This window comes from Neovison vison, chromosome 11, assembly GCF_020171115.1.
Source record: "Neovison vison isolate M4711 chromosome 11, ASM_NN_V1, whole genome shotgun sequence".
Taxonomy (NCBI): domain Eukaryota; kingdom Metazoa; phylum Chordata; class Mammalia; order Carnivora; family Mustelidae; genus Neogale; species Neogale vison.
In genome coordinates, this window is record NC_058101.1 from 205,742,554 (window position 1) to 205,762,492 (window position 19,939).

The 19,939-nt window shown below is 51.6% G+C and overlaps 2 long non-coding RNA genes across 3 annotated transcripts; one reads left to right on the forward strand and one right to left on the reverse strand.

Annotated features, from left to right (window-relative positions):
• Positions 1-4,127: 4,127 nt before the first annotated feature.
• LOC122890032 lies at positions 4,128-5,731 on the forward strand. Its single transcript, XR_006381019.1, has 3 exons — positions 4,128-4,204; positions 4,470-4,554; positions 5,654-5,731. It is a non-coding gene; the product is annotated as an uncharacterized LOC122890032 (long non-coding RNA).
• A 4,723-nt stretch (positions 5,732-10,454) lies between these two features.
• Positions 10,455-18,160, reverse strand: LOC122890031. 2 transcript variants are annotated; one of them, XR_006381018.1, is made up of 3 exons: positions 18,077-18,160; positions 12,876-12,984; positions 10,455-12,510 (listed from the first exon to the last, which is right to left on the reverse strand). It is a non-coding gene; the product is annotated as an uncharacterized LOC122890031 (long non-coding RNA). The 2 variants fall into 2 exon arrangements; XR_006381017.1 differs by lacking the exon at positions 18,077-18,160 and adding an exon at positions 14,275-14,373.
• Positions 18,161-19,939: the final 1,779 nt, after the last annotated feature.

Below are 19,939 nucleotides of genomic sequence, written 5' to 3' on the forward strand. Positions count from 1 at the left end.
ACCTCTGTTGTGTTCTTGTGGGAGAAAAGAAGGAGTGCAGGACAGGTAACCCGAGTGAGCCTGAGTTTGGATGGTTGAATGGTTTGGGCATGTTCTAGGCATTAGCGCTGATCCCTGGCTGTCTCAGACCTGGCCTCCACTCCTTGAGAGCAGAGTGAGTACGTGACAAAGAGATGATTAGGTATGTGGGCTCTGGATGGGTTGGCTTGTATGTGGACGGTATACTCATGGGGCCTTGTTTGCTCCCTCTAAGAATTAGCTAGTCCTGGGAGGCAGTCTCTCCAGAAACAAGGCTTCACATGCTGGACCATCAAGAATACAGAAAGTGGGGGCGCCTGGGTGGCTCAGTGGCTAAGCATCTGCCTTCGGTTCAGGTCATGATCCTGGAGTTCTGGGATCGAGACCTGCATCGGGCTCCCCGCTCAACGTGGAGTCTGCTTCTCCCTCTCCTTTTGTACAGTCTTTCTCTCAAATGAATAAAATCTTTAACAACAAAAACAAGAGTATACAGAAAGTAAGCAAATGTAGTCAATGGCTTCTCAGTGGTAACACATCCTCAGCTCAAATGTTTCCAGTGGGCGCTGCTGAGGAAGCTTTATTACCTTTCCATCCTGTGTCATTCTGTTAAATCTGGGGCATAGAAAAGGTGACACCAGGCCTCACTGACGGATTCATATTTCTTCTCCAACAGTCCCCAGTGTTTGCTGAGCCCTTGTCATGCACAAGCCCAACTCGGGCTTCTGAGGAAGAGAAGCCAACCCCTGCCTCCTGAGAGCTTTCTAGAGCTTTCTTGGAGTGCCCAACAGGAACCTCTGCAGCTCCCAAATTGCCTGGCAAGGGCTTACAGGGAGGATGGGCTAGTTGACCTACAAGGGACACTGAGGGGAATTCTGAAGGACATGGAGTGAGGTTGGGGGTGCGCTTTGCACACAGAGTGAGGGGCTGTGGGTGGGGATGGAAGGCAGGGTCGGTGAGTTCAGCTCTCATGGTTCCCAAAGTCAGGAATACGCTCCCTGCCCAGAGGGAGTAAAAAGGGATGTCTCGTCAGGGACTGGGGTGCTGAGCTGAAACCCTTACTTTCTTATTTTCTCTACTGCAATCAAAAGCACTCTTTTCTTCTCATGGACAAAAGAAGAGAAATGTACCAGGGCCTGTCCTGTACCAGGACTGCCTTCACCAGCAACACTACACCGATGAGCAGGAAGGCCAAGCTCCCTACCCTGCAGGCGCTCACATTTCAGTGGAAAAGAGAAATAGTGAAGCAAGAAACATCTGCCCTGGGGGACACACATTCAGGGGAGAAGTGACCAGTTCGAAGTTTGACAAGGAAAAGTCTAATAGAAACAAACATAAAACTGAATGTAAGGTACAGATGCAAGTTATTAAAAACAACAAAGCAGGTCAAGGGAACAGAGAGGAGGATGAGTGATCCTTGGAGTTCAGAGTGTGAGGAGCCCAGACAGGCAGGGCTGTAGGCCCTGGGGCGATGTACCAGTTCCCGGCGGTCAGGAAAGCTGTGCATCCGTCTCAGTGCCGAGGGGCCAATGCCCAGAGAGCTGTAGGCTGGCCAGCACCATGGGTGCCAAGTGTGTGCAGAGGGGGAGAGCCTCAGCCTCCCCCACGAAGAAAGGGCAGGCGAGGAGACAGATCCTAAATGAAGGGCAGGGCCTGAGCATGTCCCATCTTGAAGGCCATGAACTGTTTTTCTAGGCACCAGGAAAAGTCATAGTTGAGTCATAAACAGGGAAATTGCATGATCTGATTTACATCCTGGCAAAATCACTTTGGTTGCTGGTTGGAAACAGGGTTGAGGAGAGAAAGGAGGAAAGGAGGGTGACCAGTTAGGAGACTGCTAAAGACCAGGAGAACAATGACACCCACACTGAGACCCTTCCCCAGAGAAAGGAAGCCAGAGTCTACTGTGCAGGGAAATCACAGCCACGATGCCACACACCAGCAAGCAGCAGGGCCTAGTTCAGAGATTCCTTTCTAGAATGTTCTGTTTACACCATCACTTCCAAAACTTCCTCTCTCTGGCCTTTACCATAGGGTGAGTAGGTGAAAGTCAGTAGTCCATAGCTGGTGGTGGCCCATGTTCAGCAGCCCATGTGTGATAGTCCATGTTCAGTGTCGCATGTTCAGGGCCCCACGTTTGGTGGTCTGTGTTCAGCAGTCTATGGCTGGCAGTCCATGTCTGGTGATCCACACTCAGTAACGATGTTCACTGATCTGCTTCAGTGGTCCACGTTCAGTGGCTCACATGTCACTCTTAGAAGTGAGCTGAGAGTCAGAGGCGTCGCCAGGATGTGCTCTGATAGAAGGACATATGCAAGGTTAGAGTTGGACAGGGCTAACTAGAGTTCATCTTATCAAAAATTTTGAGGTCATTCCGAAGTCAGAGTGTGTAGAGCTCTGGTCAAGCAGTATGACAAGCAAGAACGAAACATCAAGTTCACGGGTTCTGTTTTTAATCAATTAGTTTTATTAAGGGGTTGGTTGAAAAAGCAGTTTTTCTAAAGATTTTATTTATTTATTTGAGAGAGAGGGAGAGTGAGAGAGAGAGAAAGCATGGGGGGAGGGTCAGAGGGAGAAGCAGACTCCCTGCTGAGCAGGGAGCCTGATGTGGGACTTGATCCTGGGATTCCAGGATCATGACCAGAGACGAAGGCAGTCACTTAACCAACTGAGCCACCAGGCACCCCGAGAAAGTTTTTAAAACTATGTTCCCAGAAGTCTTTCTGGTGGAGAGAGATAAAGTCAAAATTTTTGTTCTGTTTTGTTTTATTTTTAAGATCTTATTTATTTGAGAGAGAGAAAGAGAGAGAGAGTACATAAGCAAGGGGAGGGGAAGAGGGAGAAGCAGGCTCCCTGCTGAGCGGAGAAACCAATGCCAGGCTCAATCCCAGGACTCTGGAATCATGACCTGAGGTGAAGGCAGATGTTTAACTGACTGTGCCACCCAGGCGTCCCTAAAGTTAAAGTTTTTAACAGAGGTTATATTTAAACATAGGTTTCTACACAATTCTTCCTCTGTTTTTAAAAAGTTAACCCACAGTTCAAAAATAATAGTAAAATATGTACATATCACAGTATTTTTTTTTAAGATTTTATTTATTTGTTTGACAGAGAGAAATCACAAGTAGATGGAGAGGCAGGCAGAGAGAGAGAGAGGGAAGCAGGCTCCCTGCTGAGCAGAGAGCCCGATGCGGGACTCGATCCCAGGACCCTGAGATCATGACCTGAGCCGAAGGCAGCGGCTTAACCCACTGAGCCACCCAGGCGCCCCATATCACAGTATTGTAATACCACCAATAGATTATGGGCATCATAATAATATTTTTCTTTAAGTTGGTTGCTCCTCTGATTCCCATTAAGTTTTTAGTAAAATACTTTTTGGTCATTCAGCTGTCAAAGTTTGTAAGCACCTTGAAAAATCTTGATCATTTGCAACGACGTGGATGAACCTAGAGGGTGTTACGCTAAGTGAAATAAGTCAGTTGGAGAAAGACAACTACCATATGATTTCCCTCATATGTGGAATTTAAGAAGCAAAACAGATGAACATGGGGAAGGGAAGGAAAAATAAAATGAGGTGAAAATTGAGAAGGCGGCAAACCATAAGCGATACTGAACTCTAGGAAACAAATAGGGTTGCTGGAGGGGAGGTGGCTGGGGGATGGGTTAAGTGGGTGACGGATGTTAAGGAGGGCGCATGACCTAATGAGCACTGGGTGTTATATGCAACTGACGAATCACCCAATTCTGTCCCTGAAATTAACTAACAAAACAAATAAATGAAATCTTCTTGACCTAACCAGATATTCCTCTAGAAGCAGAAGCAGGAACTCAAGAGTATAGCTTGTTTTACTATTAGCTGCATGTCTGTCCATCCCCCCGATGATTTTACTGATCCATGAGTCTGCACAGTGCCTTCGGAGGACTGGTACCTAGGAGTTTTTAGTAAACAGTCATGGATCAATTGATCTGACCAAAGTGATAAGGTGTGTTTGCAGCAGAATTATAGCGCCAGGACTGGAGACTCTCAGTTCCACACCTCGTGACCTTGACATAGCCTTTCAGGCATTGAGGAAGTTCGGAGCCGGCTGGCAAGCCCTTTCCGCGCTGAAGGTAGAAGAAGCAAGAGCTGTTTCTGAAAAGATACTGCTACTCCTTGGATCACTGGTACTCTGCAAATAACTCTCAGGTATGCCAGGGGAATGTAGAAAATATTATTTCAAATTCTACCAGAATTATTTAAATGATAGCAGTCTTGACAATTTTATTTCTACCTCTCATGAAATGATACGTTTGGAATTGATCTTTACTTGGCACTGTTCGGACCATGTGTTCTGAAATTAAATGCGAAAATATATTCACAGCAACCAGAACACGAGAGGCCCCTGATACCCTTCTTCTCTTCCCCATGGCTCCCCTTCACAGTAACTTCACTCTCTCCACTACTCCCTTAGGAGAGCCCATCATCGAGCCCAGCACCTTCGAGATTTGGCCATTGGCAAATTCTGGAAAGATGTGCAGGATGTACGCCAGGTGTAGGTAATGGAGGTCTGCGAAGAAGGGGGTGTTGGGAGGCCCCTGGACCCACAGGGGGATGGATGACTGGGGTGAGCATGGGCCATGGAATGAGTGGGGTCCAGCTCTACAGCTGACTCAGTCCAGCTGTGGATCAGGAACCCTGTTTGTTTGACAACAAAGCCACATACTTAACCTTCAGCCGTGAACATTCAGTCCTTCTTTACGGGGCGCCGATCATGTAAAAAATGCCTGAAGGGTACAAACTCTCAGTTACAAAGTGAGTAAGTTCTGGAGATGTAATGCTGCCTGACGACTGAGCTGAGATTTGCTGAGAGGGTAGGTCTTAACTGCTGTCACCACACCTCCAACAGGTAACTCCATGAGGTGAAGGAGATGTGTTCATGAACTTGATCGTGGTGATCACCATGTCTCTGCATCTTAAATCACTACCTTGTATACCTTAAAGATAAAAAAGAGGAAAGGAAATAAAGTGTGGTCCCTGCCTTCCAGGTGCCCCCACAAGCATCCCCTAGTGTCTGTCTGGAAAGCTTTCTATCAAGGGGTCTCACCTACTCTTTCCACCAGAAGAGAGGCTCCCAGGCTGAGCCCACACTCCCTGCAAGAGGGAGGCATGAAATGCACACACCCCATTACCACCGCCCTGGGTTCAGGCCAGGGAGCCGATTGCCCCAAATTGGCATTTAGTAAAGCATTTTCCCACCTCTTTTGCCATCTGCTCTCAGGCAGGGCAGGTGCTGTTTTACAGTAAAGGAAATAAGAGGGTGTAGGTAAGTCTCATACACTCCAGCCACACATTCAGTAATGAGTGACTCCGGCTCTGGCTCTCATTGTCCCCAGCACCGAAGCCCAGGGTTCTGGCTATGCAGCACCTCAAGCCTGGCCAAAGGGACGGAGAGGGCCAGCAATGCCACACCCAACAGTCTGCCCGGCCACTCGCTGTCCCTCACACGGGTCGAGCAGAAGCCTGGGGGACAAGCTCCCAGACGGCACCGGTTCCAGCTCCCCCACGCCCTCCATGCACCCCCGAGAGCTCTACCCTCCTGCCAACACTGGAAACACGGAATGGACAGACTTCAAACTCCTTTTCTTCCATTTCTAGGAACGTCGGTCAGTGCGGAGCGGAAGCCAGGAATGCTCAGAGGGCCGACAGCCAGGGAGTTAGCCCTGTGCACACCGCTGCACCTTGGACGCCCAACCCATGGGTCCCTGAGGGCAGACACAGGCTGGGGGCAGCAGGGGATGAAATGAGGGGCGTACTAGGTCAGAAGAACACGGGGCTCCATCCAGTCATCCTTTGTCTCTCTCATGACCTCTACTTCCCCCGTGAATCTGCCCAAGCCTGAGTCTCATCTCAGGATGGAGCCCCACCCACCAGCCTGTAGCAACTGGCCCAGACCCTGTCCCCTCCTGCCTTCTAGTTCCAAAGTCAGGCTTTGTGCTCTGCCCCCCGTGGGTGGAGGACAGGGGTCCGGGCATGGGCTGAGCGGAGGGTGGTGCAAAGCTGGGGGAGAGGGAATGCCCGCCAGCTGACCTGCTGCACACACCTGTAGATGTGTGAGGGTGCAGGTGTGTATGCCTGTGTGTGTGCACACGCGTGCACAGGTGTGTGCCTGGGTCTGATGCTGTTGACTAGTCATGGAGCAAGCCCTTCTGCCAGGCCCTCGAAGAGCTCTCTCCAGGTTTCTGCTAAAACGCTTCCTCCTTGGGGACACTGTCCCTGGCCCGTCCTCTACACTAACTCCACCTTCATCTTCTCATGCTGCTTAATTTTTATCACACACTGATATCCTTGCTTGCCTACCACACACATATGCACGTAGGCATGTGTGCACACAGACACACCCGTGTGTGTGTGTGTGTGTAGTTTGTGTTTGTTGAACGAGGTTAATCTCATCCACTAAAATAAAACTTCTAAGAGACAAGGGACCCAGGTTGTCCTTGAATCCACCTGCGCTGAATCAGAAAGACAGCAGGGGATTCGCTCGCGCTGATACACAGGGAGGAGAGGGCAGACGGGCCTCCACCGGCTGCAGCCCGGGACCCCGGGACGCCCCTCAGCGCAGCAGCCTGAGCTGTGGAGGGCGAGAAGGCCACACTCACCCTCAGGGGAGCCGAAGACACCTGCGGTCTCCCTCCGTGTCACAAATGCCCCCCAAAGCTCACAGGAGTTCCCCACAGTGGCAAAGCCAGACTCAGGCCGTTGGGGAAGGCCCCCCCCCCCCGAAAGCCCAGCCCCTGCTGCTCATCCGCGATGCCCCAGCGGGTGGCCCATGGATACCTTTGAATGAATGAGCTCATGAGGAACCAGTGACATGGGGACTGGTTAAAATGTGCCGCCGGGGGGTGCCTGGGTGGCTCAGTGGGTTAAGCCTCTGCCTTCAGCTCGGGTCATGATCTCAGGGTCCTGGCATCAAGCCCGGCATCGGGCTCTCTGCTCAGCAGGGAGCCTGCTTCTCTTCCTCTCTTCCTGCTGCTCTGCCTACTTGTGATCTCTCTCTATATATATTAAATAAATAGATTTTTAAAAAATTTAAAAAAATTAAAATGCACCACCGGGGGTGGAGGGGCACCCGGTTGCTCCACCCGTTAAGTGTCAGCCTCAGGTCATGATCTCAGGGTCCCCTGCTCAGCAGGAAGCCTGCTTGTCCTTCTGCCCTGCCCCCCACTTGTGTGTGTGTGTGCGCTCTCTCTCCTCAAATAAATAAAATCTTTTTAAAAATAAAATGCACCGGGGAATTAGAAGAACATGATTTCCAACAACTAAACATTGAGTTTGGCCGCTTAGCAGGAAAGCACGGCGTGTTTGGTTAAGGGGAAAAGCTCCCTGTTCACAGAGTCCACACCCTTTTCCAGCAGCACCCGGCATTTCACGGCAGGTAACTCCTCCTCGGGGTTATTTGTGAAGCCGCGTTGTGTGGCTCATAAGTTGGGAACGAGAGCAAGGACGTGCCCTTCACCTCCGGGAGCCCTTGCCTCACTGTGTGGTGAGCAGACCTTGTTTCCCTGCCCTGGCCACCTGCAGGCGGGACTGCTTGGGGACAGAGGCTGACGGGCACGTCTAGGACACAGGCACGTCTAGGACACGGGCACACCTAGGACACGGGCACGTCTGAGACACCGCCCGGCACAGCCAGCCCCAGGCAGGGGCTCGGCGACAGCTCAGTGAGTAAAAGGACAGAAATCTGTGTGTGGCCTGCTCCTTTGCTAGTCCTCCTTGATAAGATCAAGCCCACAACATGCCCAGCTGTTTCCACTGATGGCGCAATGCATCCGCGCGCCTGGAACCAGGGCAGGCCGTGGCGCAGACGGCAGGCGAAGTGGTCCTGGCACGCAGCGGGGTCAGGATGATGACTTCACTCCTCTGGGCAGAGGTTCTCAGCCAGAGTGATGCGGCCCCTGGAAGACATCTGACAATTCTGGGGACATTCTTGACTGCCACAACAGAGAGTGGCCCAGGCACCTAGCGGGGGATGTTGCCCAGCATCCTATAAGTCACAGGACAGCCCCTCCCCCCGTAACAGAGAATTATCCTGTCAAAAATGTCCATCACGCTGAGGGTACGAGATGCTGACTTAAAGCAAAGGGTTAAAGCCTGAGACCTGAGACCAAGAACCCCCCCTTTGGGCACGTTCCTTTCCAGGGCTCGCCTTAGCTGGAGGCACCCCCGTAGGCGTGGTCTGGCCATGGAGCCCAGGCCAGGCCCTGTTGGAGGGGAGGAGGTCAAGGGTAGGAGATCCCTGCAGGAAGTGGGGTTCAGCCAGTCTGTCCAGCTTCTTCTGGAACCATAAACTCTGAGGACAACAAGGAAACTTGTCACCGGAGAAGAGTCCCGGCAGACTCTGTCCACCTTCATCTGGAAGAAAGAAGCCTACACTCCTCACGCAGCCACCCGTCCCTCCTACCTGCCCACGGCCCTTCTGCAGCACAGGTACCAAAACGGACTTGAAAGCCCTCTGAACGTGGCCATGGGCTATAGAAGGCACAGCGACCGCCAGACTTTCTGATGGCTCCCAAACCCTCCCAGAGCCAGCCTCCCTCCAGGGACCCCCGCCCCTGCTCTGCCCTCGGGCGCAGGGACTGAGGTAGTTCAGGGCAGGGACTGGGGAGCTCACGATGGCCCTTTCCTCGGGGGTCAGAAGGGGAACTTGAGGGCTCATGCAAAATGTAGATCCAAATCTTTGAATGACCAGAAACTCCATGATCCGTGTCCAGTGACAAACGCAACTCAGGGACTAAGGTGTAGCAGGAGCACATTGGCGGGAGGAATAGAGTGATAAGAAAATCTCTGTGTGTGCACACCGTATAGGTAAATACAGAGGAAAAAGCCCAGAGCTTAAAAAGCAAATCACCCAGTGTGAGCAGTATTTACCTCTGGCAAAGAGAAGGGGTCTTGGAGGGACAGGTCGTGAAATAAAGCTTACCTGTACGCATTACCTGTACTTCCATTCTGTCTGATTATTCTATAGAGCATCACTCTAAAGTTCTTAAGGTTTAAAAAAACAGCTTTACAGGTGGGGCTCAGCTCTGTTTAACTACATACTCCCATACGCAAATACCACAATCCCATGCAAAGGAAACAACCCACACATGGTATTTGTATTTGATATAGAAGCATATTTGTTGTCCCCGGAGAATAAATACCTGTTATCTGAAGCCAAGAATGGGGTCAGACAACTTCCTGAAAACCACCCCAGCTCCGGGGCCCCGACCCTCTGAGTCCCCAGTACCATTAGCGCCAGAATGGGGGCTCTCGATGGCCTGGAAGAGAATGAATTCAACCAACCGCAACTCAGGACAGCCCAGTGGGGACCACATCCTGCACAGGTAACAGGAGTCCAAACTCCGTTCGGATGAGGTCCCCACCTTCCCGGAAGGTGAGGAGGTCAGATACCTACACAAGGAATACAACCAGTAAGACCCACCAGCATTGACTGAGGGTAGGCACTGTTCTAATTCTATCATGACATTTATTTCTTACAACGCTCTGAGGCCGTAGGTACCATCACGATCACCATTTTACAAATGGGGAAACTGAGGCATTGAGCATCCCTCGCCCGAGGCCACCCAGTTCCTTTGGGAAGCTGGTAGGAGTTTGACCTCCTGAGTCTGCAGGCTCACCACGCTGGGCTGTGCGGGTTGGTCCGGGAAGCGAGGCAGGAGCGAAGGTTACCGTGAGGCATCAAGTCTCCAGGAAGGAGGTGATCCGTTCCAGAGCGCAGACTCAAAATAGAGAGGAGGTAAAGGACCTTAGCAATCAAATAGCCCAAACTCACCGCTCTGTAAGGAAGACACCAAGGCCCGGGAGGGGACCCGCTGTCATTCTGGTGGGGCCCAGGTTGGGGAATCCAGCTTGGTTTTCTGGAAATTGGCAGTTTCCACCCTCTTTCTTCTGCTAAGACGGCAGCTGCTCCGTTGCCATTCTGAAACACGTCACTCTCCACACGAGGAAAACGTCTGACACTTGGCAAGGAGGTTGGATTTTGGAGTCCACACAGGGAGGTGGAGAGGACGTGCAGAGACAGAGAGTGTAAGACGGCCGGCCTCCTGGGTGTCTGGGTGCCCAGCTCAGGGGCTCACCCTCCCGCTTGCCCGCCTCCACCGGGTGAGTCCTGAGACGTGGACCCGACGCTGCCTCCACGCCGCCCACGTGGTGGGAACTCCAGAAGCCACGTATCCTGCACAAAGATCATTCCTTCTTGGGGCGCCTGGGTGACTCAGTGGGTTAGGCCTCTGCCTTCAGCTCAGGTCATGATCTTGGGGTCCTGGGGTCGAGCCCCACATCAGGCTCTGCTCAGCAGGGAGCCTGCTTCTCCCTCTCTCTGCCTGCCTCTCTACCTACTTATGATCTCTCTCTCTCTCTGTCAAATAAATAAAATCTTAAGAAATATATAGATCATTCCTTCTCCTCCTCGGATTCCTCCTTCTCTCCCCACTATTTCTGGGCACCTTTTCACCACTTGCCATGTCCTGGTCTGCATATGTCTTGGTCATTTCTTCTTATCCTTCGGAGTCACTGGACCGGAAACCTGAAGACTCAGCAGTCCTCCAACCAAAGCCATGAAGTCCCAGGTACATCAGCTTAACGTGGTTGAACCTGTTTCCTCATCTGGAAAATGGGGACCTGGGGATAATGGACCTAGTGTTCTCCTCACCATGGAGCTGAGGTGACAAGTATGGGTCTGGGCTGCACATTAGAAGCTCTCCAAACTGTGCGGACGTAGCGGGCCAGTATAACCGCTGCCTGATAGGGGCCTCCAGAAGAAACAGGTGGCCACGTAATGGGGTGCTTTTCCCAAGCTCGAGTCAGGGAAACACCTTATTCTCTGGGTAGGGTGTAGGTAACCCTGCACCCAGCATGACACTCATGCAGACTCCAAAGATCAGGGACCCAGTGGAGGCCTGTGTGGGCAAACCAAACCCAGGTGAGGATGGAGGGTTTTCCAGCCAACAAGCCACCCCGAGCTTCTGCCATGCGCCAACTCTGGTCATGCTTAGTTTGCATGAAACTCAAAGGCCAACTGTTCCAACAGGAAGGGGGTAAACAGACAACTTGAATTCAAGGCCGAGAAAGAGTAACATCCCGAGAGGCGTAGGAGATACAACAAAGATCCGCAAGGAGGGAGACTTTACAGCTGTTGGGAGGTCAAGAAAGTTTCAGGAGCCTTGAAGGATGCCCAGAATGTCAGCCTGCATCGTGAGGAAAGGGTCTCCCCGGCCCAGGAAATAATGCAAAGGTGTGACCCGCAGGAGAAGCAGTGTGGAGGGGAGTCGTGAGGCACAGCAGAGACACAGGGGGTGAGGGGTGGGGACCGTGGCGAGAAATGGAAGATAACCCAGGTAAGGTGCTGAGATCCCAAAGAATGGATGTCTCCCAATATCCACTAAGGATTTGGGGTTTTCTCAAAATTTCGGATTTCAGATACAGGAGAGTATCTATGGCTCTTTTCAGGCCTTGGCCTGCTCAAAGGACTCCCTTTGCAGGGGAGCAGGCAGTGATGATTTAAATTTATGATTCCTCACTGCTGCCTGGTACAAACGCACACCCTCCCTCTCAAGGAGGTCATCACCCTCCGAAACCTACGCATTAGCATCTGCTCCATGGGATTAACAGTACCCGGACCATATCGTTGTTTGGAGAATAAATGGGACAATAGTTGTGTGGTCCTTGGCTTGCAGATGCGTCTTTTTGTCCTAAGGATCATCACAACCTTTTCTGGTAGGGACTTCCTTGCAAAAACAAACACACCTCCAATGAGGAAATGCATTCCAGAATTATCTCGCGAGGAAGACTCCCTCTGACAGATTAGGAACTCCAGAGGTGGGAAGCACTGGCTTGCCAAGGTCGCACGCCAGTCTCCCACAGACCTGAGACCAGAGCCCCGGCTCCTCCCTCTTGCCACTGGCTCCAGAAACCAAACCCCAGAAGGTGACAGAAGGTACCTGAGCTATTTCTCTGCAGCAGATGCTGACCCTGCATATTCATTCCCGTCCCCCATCCCCTCAAGTCAAGAACACAGGTGTTGAGGATATGCATCAGCTCCCCAAGATTCCCATTGTTGTTGGCTTGCCGGGAGAGCAGGGAGTCAGGATCAAGGTCAAGGAAGTCCCCTTGCTGGCAGGACTTTGCCTCAGATCCAGAGGCACTGTAGCATTTCACCCTACCATGCCTGACGCACAGCTAACTGACCAAGGACACCAAGCTGGTAGCCCCCCATTATCTCCGTTTTTCCATTCCCCCCTTGCCTGGTGTGCGTCCCACACTCCATATCCGTTGCCATCACGTAACTAGTTACTCCCTGTTTGCGGGAATCCACGGACACTATTCCACTCTTTACCTTACTAAATACCTTCTTCCTGAAAGCCCTTCTTCTTCCCTTGGCTTTCATGACACCACACTCCTCGGGTCTGTCCCCTCTGAATGTTCTCCCTCGTTATTTCAGGTTGGCTGATCCAACTCTACGAGACCAAAAACATGGAAGTCGTTCAAGGATCTTTTCTTGGACCTCCCTGCTTTCTCGCTGCACCCTTGCTCTGGGGCATGACTTACACCCCTTTGGCTTCGATGATCACCGCAGGGCTGATGGCTGTCCCTTCGGAGCCTCCAGCTTACACCCGAGCTCCAGACTGAGAGATCCCTGCTTGGATGGCCCCATACTTCTCAAAGCTCCAGGGCTCAACACTTCAGCTGCATCTTGTAATTGCGAACGGCGGCCCATCCACCTGGGGTAACCCTTGCCTGACTCCCTCTCCCCGGCTCCCCACGTCCAGACAAACATTTTGACTCCTCCTCGCAAGTAGCTCTTGAACCTTCCATTTCTTACCATTCTCACCACCATCTGTTCCTCTCGGGCTGGATTCACGCAACCTTCCCCAAACCGGGAGACCTACTCCCTGCTTCCAGATCGGCTTCCGGAGAGCAACCGGGTGGACCTTTGCAAAACATATATGGAACCACGTTACTTTCTGTATGAAACCTTTCAGCAGGTGTCCAGCCACAGATGACTAGAGAAATAAAATGTGGAGTATAGCTAAAATAGAATATTATTTGGCTTTACAAGGGAAAGACATTCTGACACATGCTGCAGTGTGTGTGAACCTTGACAACGTTATACGAAGTGAAGTTAGCCGGTCACATCAGGACAAACACTGCCTGATTCCTTCCTGTCAGACTCACAGAAAAGGAGGTAGAATGGAGCTTGCCAGGGCCTGGGGGGAAGGAGGATGGGTGTTACGTTTCATTTCAGTTTGGGTAGATGAAATGTTCTGGAAATGGATAGCGATGACAGTTGTACAACAGCGTGCCTGTATTTAATGCCACACTGTACACTTGAAAATGGTTGGGGCACCTGGGTGGCTCAGTGGGTTAAAGCCTCTGCCTTTGGCTTGGGTCATGATCCCAGGGTCCTGGGATTGAGCCCCTCGTCGGGCTCTCTGCTCGGCGGGGAGCCTGCTTCCTCCTCTCTCTCTGCCTGCCTCTCTGCCTACTTGTGGTCTCTGTCTGTCAAATAAATAAATAGAATCTTTAAAAAAAAAGAAAAAGAAAAAAAGAAAATGGTTAAAAGGGTTAAATTTATGTTGTGTATATTTTACCACAATATATATTTATAAAAATTTTGGGAGGGAGCCTGGGTGGCTCAGGTGGTTAAGCATCCACCTTCGGCTCAGGTCCTGATCCCAGGGCCCCTATGGGGATTTCTGCTCAGCCGGGGAGTCTGCTTCTCCCTCTCACTCTGACCCTCCCCCTGAATGTGCTCCCTCTCTCATGAACAAATAGATAAAATTAAAAAAAAAATTTTTTTTTTCAACAGTTTCCTCTTGTCCCTGGAGGAAGAGCCACAATTCCTACCAGTGCTCCGAGGTGCGGAGACACAGCCTCCCGCCTGCCTGCTCACCCCCTCCCCCACCGCCTCTCTCTTTCAGCTCCAGCGGTGGTTCTCTCCCGTGGGCTCCTTCGGTGCAGGACCTAGAAGGGATCTGTCTCCTCGGCCTTGAACACCCTTAACCCACCTCTCCCCACACCTTCCCTTTTGCCTGGACGTCTGCTCATCTTTTACGTCTCAGCCTCAGATCCCCAGCTAAGGAAGGGACTAACTTCACACCGGATGAGGTCAGGGGACCTTGTCTTTATGAGTGTTATTGCCCATGTTCCTCTTTTAGAGGACTGAACGCTTGTGGAATCATTTAATATTTGTCTGCTGCGCTCCCATCGAGAGCTCCTACCTGTCTGGTCCATCTTTGTGTGCGGTGAGCACAGCACTAACGACAAAGCTTTCCGTGCGTGTTTGTGGGATAAATGAAGTAGTGCTGTGTGGATGGGATCCAGAGTCAAACCCTTCCCTCTGCAGGCGATGCCTCTGGTAAAGCCCTCAGACTGCACGGAGTTGGGAAACAGAGCAATGGGGGAAGGAGGAGGGGGGTCCACCGCCAACCTCCAGTCAGAGCTAAGCCCTCTGTTCCTGCAGCGCCAGGAGGGCCTCTGGGACCATGATTCATCCAGCCACAGCCATAACCGTGTCTGCATGAGCCTGTGAGGACAGGAACCAGGTTCTTACTCATCTTTGCATCCCCAGACTCAGCCTGGCAGCCCTCCTGGGGAAGATGCTATTAATATTGGTTGAATAAATAAATAAATCAAAGAATAAATCAAAGTCTAACCCACTTGAGCCTGCTTTTTCTGTGAAAAGGGAATTATTCATCCCTTCAGGTCTAGTTCCTAAGGTTGCCATAAAAATGAAAATGAGATTAGGTATTTCCTTAGTTTTCAAGTACCACTAGATGTAAGACTCATTTTTTTTTTAAGATTTTTAAATCTTTACATTTTATTTATTTATTTATGGGAGAGAGAGAGAGAGAGAGAGAGAGAGAGTGCACAAGTCAGGAGAGGGGCAGAAGGAGAAGGAGAAGCAGGCCCCCTACCAGGCAGGAAGCTGACTCAGGACTCGATCCCAGGACCCTGAGCTCAGGAGCTGAGCCAAAGGCAGATGCTTAACTGACTGAGCCACCCAGGTGCCCCAGAGTCACATTTCTTTACCTACTTTTCAGTGGAGAGGAGAGACCACATTAAATACTATCATTACTATTAAGGATACTTTATAATTTTATAGAATTTTATTTTAAAATTATTAATATAAATTAATAATTTATATTATTATATAATATATTATAATAATATTATAAAATTTATATTATATTATTATAATTATTATAATATAAAGCCTCTGCCTTTATAATAATAATTATAATTATTATAATAATATAATATCAATATTAATAACATTATAATAATATGATTAATAATTAATATTAATTATAAGATTCAGCCCAATTTCAAAATGCTAAAATGAAAGAGTATGCACGTGCGAACTGAAGAAATGCAGTAAGACGTGTGAGCGCATACAGCAAATGGCATTGTGTGATTTGTGTTTATCGGGGATCATATTAAAAAGACAGATTCTAGACGGTTACTGTTGGCAACGGCAGTTCAAGGCCTGTTTTGTAAAGATGGTCCAGGTGATTCCAACAGGCTGTCCAGTTTGGAAACTGGTCTCTAAAAAACCCATAAAATGCACCTTGTTCTTCTCTAGGAGGAAACGAAGAACGGTAGGGAGCCTGTCATCCGTCAAGGTCCTACACAGCCAGCTGCACGCAGGCTCCGACTCAGGCCGGGCCTCCCAACGCTTTCCCCAGAGGCTTGCACCTGCCCATGCTGCCTCCTTCTGGCTCCAGCTCAGGCTTTCCCAGATCCTGATGACCCCGACAGTTCCCGACTCCTGACGTCATCATCTATTTTCGAGAAGGAAAGTCACTGTGCAAATTACCCACGGGAAGAGCTGGTTACAGCAGGAAGTGGTCTAGGGGATTTCTGTTGGGGAATGATAATTCCACACACAAAACGGGTTTTACTTCCTTTAGGGTCGAACAACCCTTTTGCTCACATACCAAAATGCACTCCCCTTGGGTTTCTGATCTGCTTCCGATGGCCTCTGGTTCCAGCAATGTAAACGCTGAGAATCACCCCGGCTGTCATTCCCAGCGGGTCGGTGCGGTTGGCCTTAGTGTGAAGCAAAGCACAAGTCCCTGAGAGCCCCGGGTGTGCTCGGATTCCGAGCTCCCGGAAAGGAAGGCCACGTGCAAGGATGAAGAGCCTGGCCGGAACTTCTGGGCAGCATTGCCCCCCTACCCAGGCCGGGGGCTGCCAGAGCCTGGTGTCAGGACTGACACAAACACGCCAGAGGCACTTCCAATGGTTCCCATTTACCTGAAGTGTCAGGGCTCTGAAGACAGACCTTCCCTCCACGTTTACTTTCTGTGACCGTGAGACATCGATTGTGCCGAGCTGGATTCCTTTGGTCCCTTCGTTGCTAAGTCCCAGAAACCCCTTGCAGACAAAAGCTGCTTCGGCAGGCCTGACACAGAGAGTGGAAGTTTCTGGGCTGTTCTGGCAGAAAGCAGGGCAAGGTCTGGAGCGTGGGTCTTGCTAGGACTCGGTAGGACCCCCGCTCTCCGTGGAGCACAGGAACTCTGCGGAGAAAATGCTCAAGGGCCTTCCTGCTCGGACGTCACGAGGCTGCGATTCTAACTGGCAGTACTTGGCGTTCTGGGCATAACTGGAAAGTTGGAGTCCACGCCGGGCTCTGCCCTCGGTCCCACACCTGAGCTGGGACGTGAGTATAAATGTTACCTTCGTCCAGCGTGTTTGCATTCCAGGGAGGGACCCTGCCCAACCTTCAGTTCTCCAGAAACCGGAGTATCAGCTGCTCCAGGAGGATGCCCGGCAGCCGGGGTGCAGGCTGAGCCCCCCTTGGAGGTTTGCCCCCGCGAAGGACAGGGAGACAGGGCGTGAGTGGAGAGGAGAGAGGCAGGTCCTGACTCCGCGACTGTCCTAAACTGTAGCGTTACCACTGATCTTGTACCTCTTCCAAGTGCCCCGAAACTCTACTCGGCCTTAAAAAGGAGGGAAATTGGGCACTGGCTGGCGCATGAATGAAACTCGGAGACTCACAAATACTGTATGATGACACTTCTGTGAAGTTCCGAGGGGTCCCATTCGCAGAGACAGAAAGCAGAGCAGACGTTTGCAGGGGTCGGGGCAGGGAGAAGGGGCGGTTGGTGTCTAACGGGCACAGAGCTTTCCTTCAGAGTGACGGCTGGTTCTGGCGATGGACGGCAGTGATGGTGATCTAACAGCGCGCACACACTTACTACCCCTGAACCGTACACTCAAAAATGGCTAACTTAGTCAATATTGTGTTTTGTGCGTCTTACTGCAATTTTCAAAAGTAAATACTTTTTCAAAAGTATTCTGCCATAGGGACATCTGGGTGGCTTGGTTGGTTAAGTATCTGACTCTTGATTTCGGCTCAGGTCATGTTCTCAAGGTTGGGAGATCAAGCCCCACATCAGGCTCCATGCTGAGCCGGGAATCGGCTTGAGATTCTCTGTCCCTCTCCCTCTTCCCCTCCACACATGGGCCTCTCTCTCTCTTTCTCTAATACATAAATAAATATTGAAAAATTAAAAAGTATTCCACCATAGATGGAACACAGATAAGTTGTAAATGCATTACAAAAATGATCCAATGAGGGGCGCCTGGGTGGCTCAGTGGGTTAGAGCCTCTGCCTTCGGCTCAGGTCATGATCCTGGGGTCCTAGGATCGAGCCCCGGGTCAGGCTTTCTGCTTGGCATCGAGCCTGCTTCCTCCTCTGTCTCTGCCTCTCTGCCTACTTGTGATTTCTGTCTGTCAAATAAATAAATAAAATCTAAAAAAAAAAAAAAAAGTTTAAAAAAAATGATCCAATGACCTTGGAAAATGGAAAACGGATCTTGGAAAGGGAGCAAGTTTCAGCGCAGCGTCACAGCGTGCTGCCTTTAAAACCACACGTATGCATGACCCCAGACGTGTAGATACCCCTGCACGGTGCAGAGGAGAACGTCACAGACCGAAAGAGACCTCATCGCCAGCAATCCCCACATCCGTGGGAGGTCGCCTTCAAGGCAACTTCGCGATCTCGTTGACACTCACCGTTAAGGTCTTAGCTTTTCACAGAATGTGCATAGTTTGTGTAAAGAGGCCGACGGCAGGGAGGGCAGCTGAGCCCAGCACCTTCCACACGGTCTGCTCCACCCGGGTGCGGTCCCGGAACGGTCCCACCTGAGCTGTTCTCGTGTAGGGAACCCGCGACCCCAGTGTGCTCCTAACCCGAAGGAGAGAGACAGGAGCCGTAAAAATTGGCACGGATGGACCCCTCCCCCGCCTGACTGTCTCATCCTCCCACAGGAAATCCCCACAAGCCTCGGGGGGAGGGAGGGGTGACTGCTGCTTCTTCCAGCAGGGGAGCAGCTAAACGCCATGTCCAAGGTGACCCTGCCTCTGGGTGGAGGCTCGAGTTAGCATCCAGTCTAACTCAGGGGTCTAACGCAGTCCAACCCCCTCCGTGGCCTCGCGCGGCTCTGCAGACTAGACGCATGCGCCGGTGTGGACGTCCCCACCTGGACCTGCCCTGGGGAGGTGCTCGGTCAGGCTTTGCCCTGCGTTTTCCTCCATCCCCGTACGGAGGAGCAGCTCCCACACGCCCCGTGGAGACCAGGCCTCCGAGCAGCGCGGCGTGGGACCAGAATCTGTTCAACCCCACGCTGAAAGGCTGCATCTCATCTGGTCCTGGAAGGTGGGGGCCCCAAGGCAGGTGCAACCCAGCACCGCCCTCCTTCCCCCCACTTGCCCGCCCTCACCTCTGCACACAGGTGTCATGCGCCCAGAGTGTGACCAGCAGCTGACACAAACAGCTCCTGCCTCAGGGCAGTGGCAAGCAATGTGGCCTCTGAGACGTGTCCTAGAGACCAGATGGCCAAGGACGTGACCCCAGCAGACCACGGACAAGGTCTGGTGCACATGAAAGCACAAGGGAAACGGCTGGAAACGTACCTGCTGCTCCTAGGACGCCGTAGCCGCCAAACAGAACGCAGCCTCCCTTAAGTGAATGATCGCACAGAATAAAAATAAATAAATAAAATAATAATAATAAATAAAATAACATGCCTGCCCCTTCGAGCCCCCTTCCCTGTCACCACGCAGGTGCCAGAAATGAAGGAGCAGCTCTGCCCGAGGTGGAGGAGAAATGATTCAGCGGGAGGCGGCCAGAAACCAGGGGCGACCTGGAGCCCCGGGACCGGAGCCCAGGATGTCCGTGTCCACTCAGGTGGGGCCGATGTCGTGGCTCTCACGACCTCACCAGCTGGCAAACACTGCAATGCTCTGTTCCCCTACAAAGTTTTCCGCATTTGGTCGCCCTCCAATGCTCCCTCCCCGGCTCCCACCCCCATTCTCCTGGTTTTCTTTCGTGCTCCCTTAAATGTCCGTCTTCTCTGGGATTTGTTAGAAGCCTTCCTTCCCTACAGATTTCATTCACTACCACGGCGGCCCCTTTACCATTTCTCTGCAAATCCCCTGCCTTCTGAGAGCCGACACCCTGCTCTCCGCCGCCAGGCAGCACAGCCCAGCAACCTTCCCAAACGCCTCCTGCTCGGAGCTGCTCCTAGCGAGGGGGGGTGTGGGGTAGGAACACCCCCGTGTCCACATCCCCTGGCCTGGGGAACTCCGGCCCTTGCCTTCCCAAGTGTCCCCCGCAATTCAGCTCTGCGTGTCCCCTGTGGCCTTAATATCACATGTTTTACCGACCATCCTGCCTCTCCCCCATGACTTCTCTTCCTTACACCTCCCGGTCGCTCGGTTCACGTACCCTCTAGGGAAACCTAAAGCTCCTTCTGCTCAAACATTCATGTAGCCACCATTTCCCCCATCAGACACAGTCCCCTCCCCTCCGCAGGTGCTGTGAATGTGAGGGTCTTGCTTTCCCAGACTCCCTTGCAGGTGGTCCTGTGACTGAGG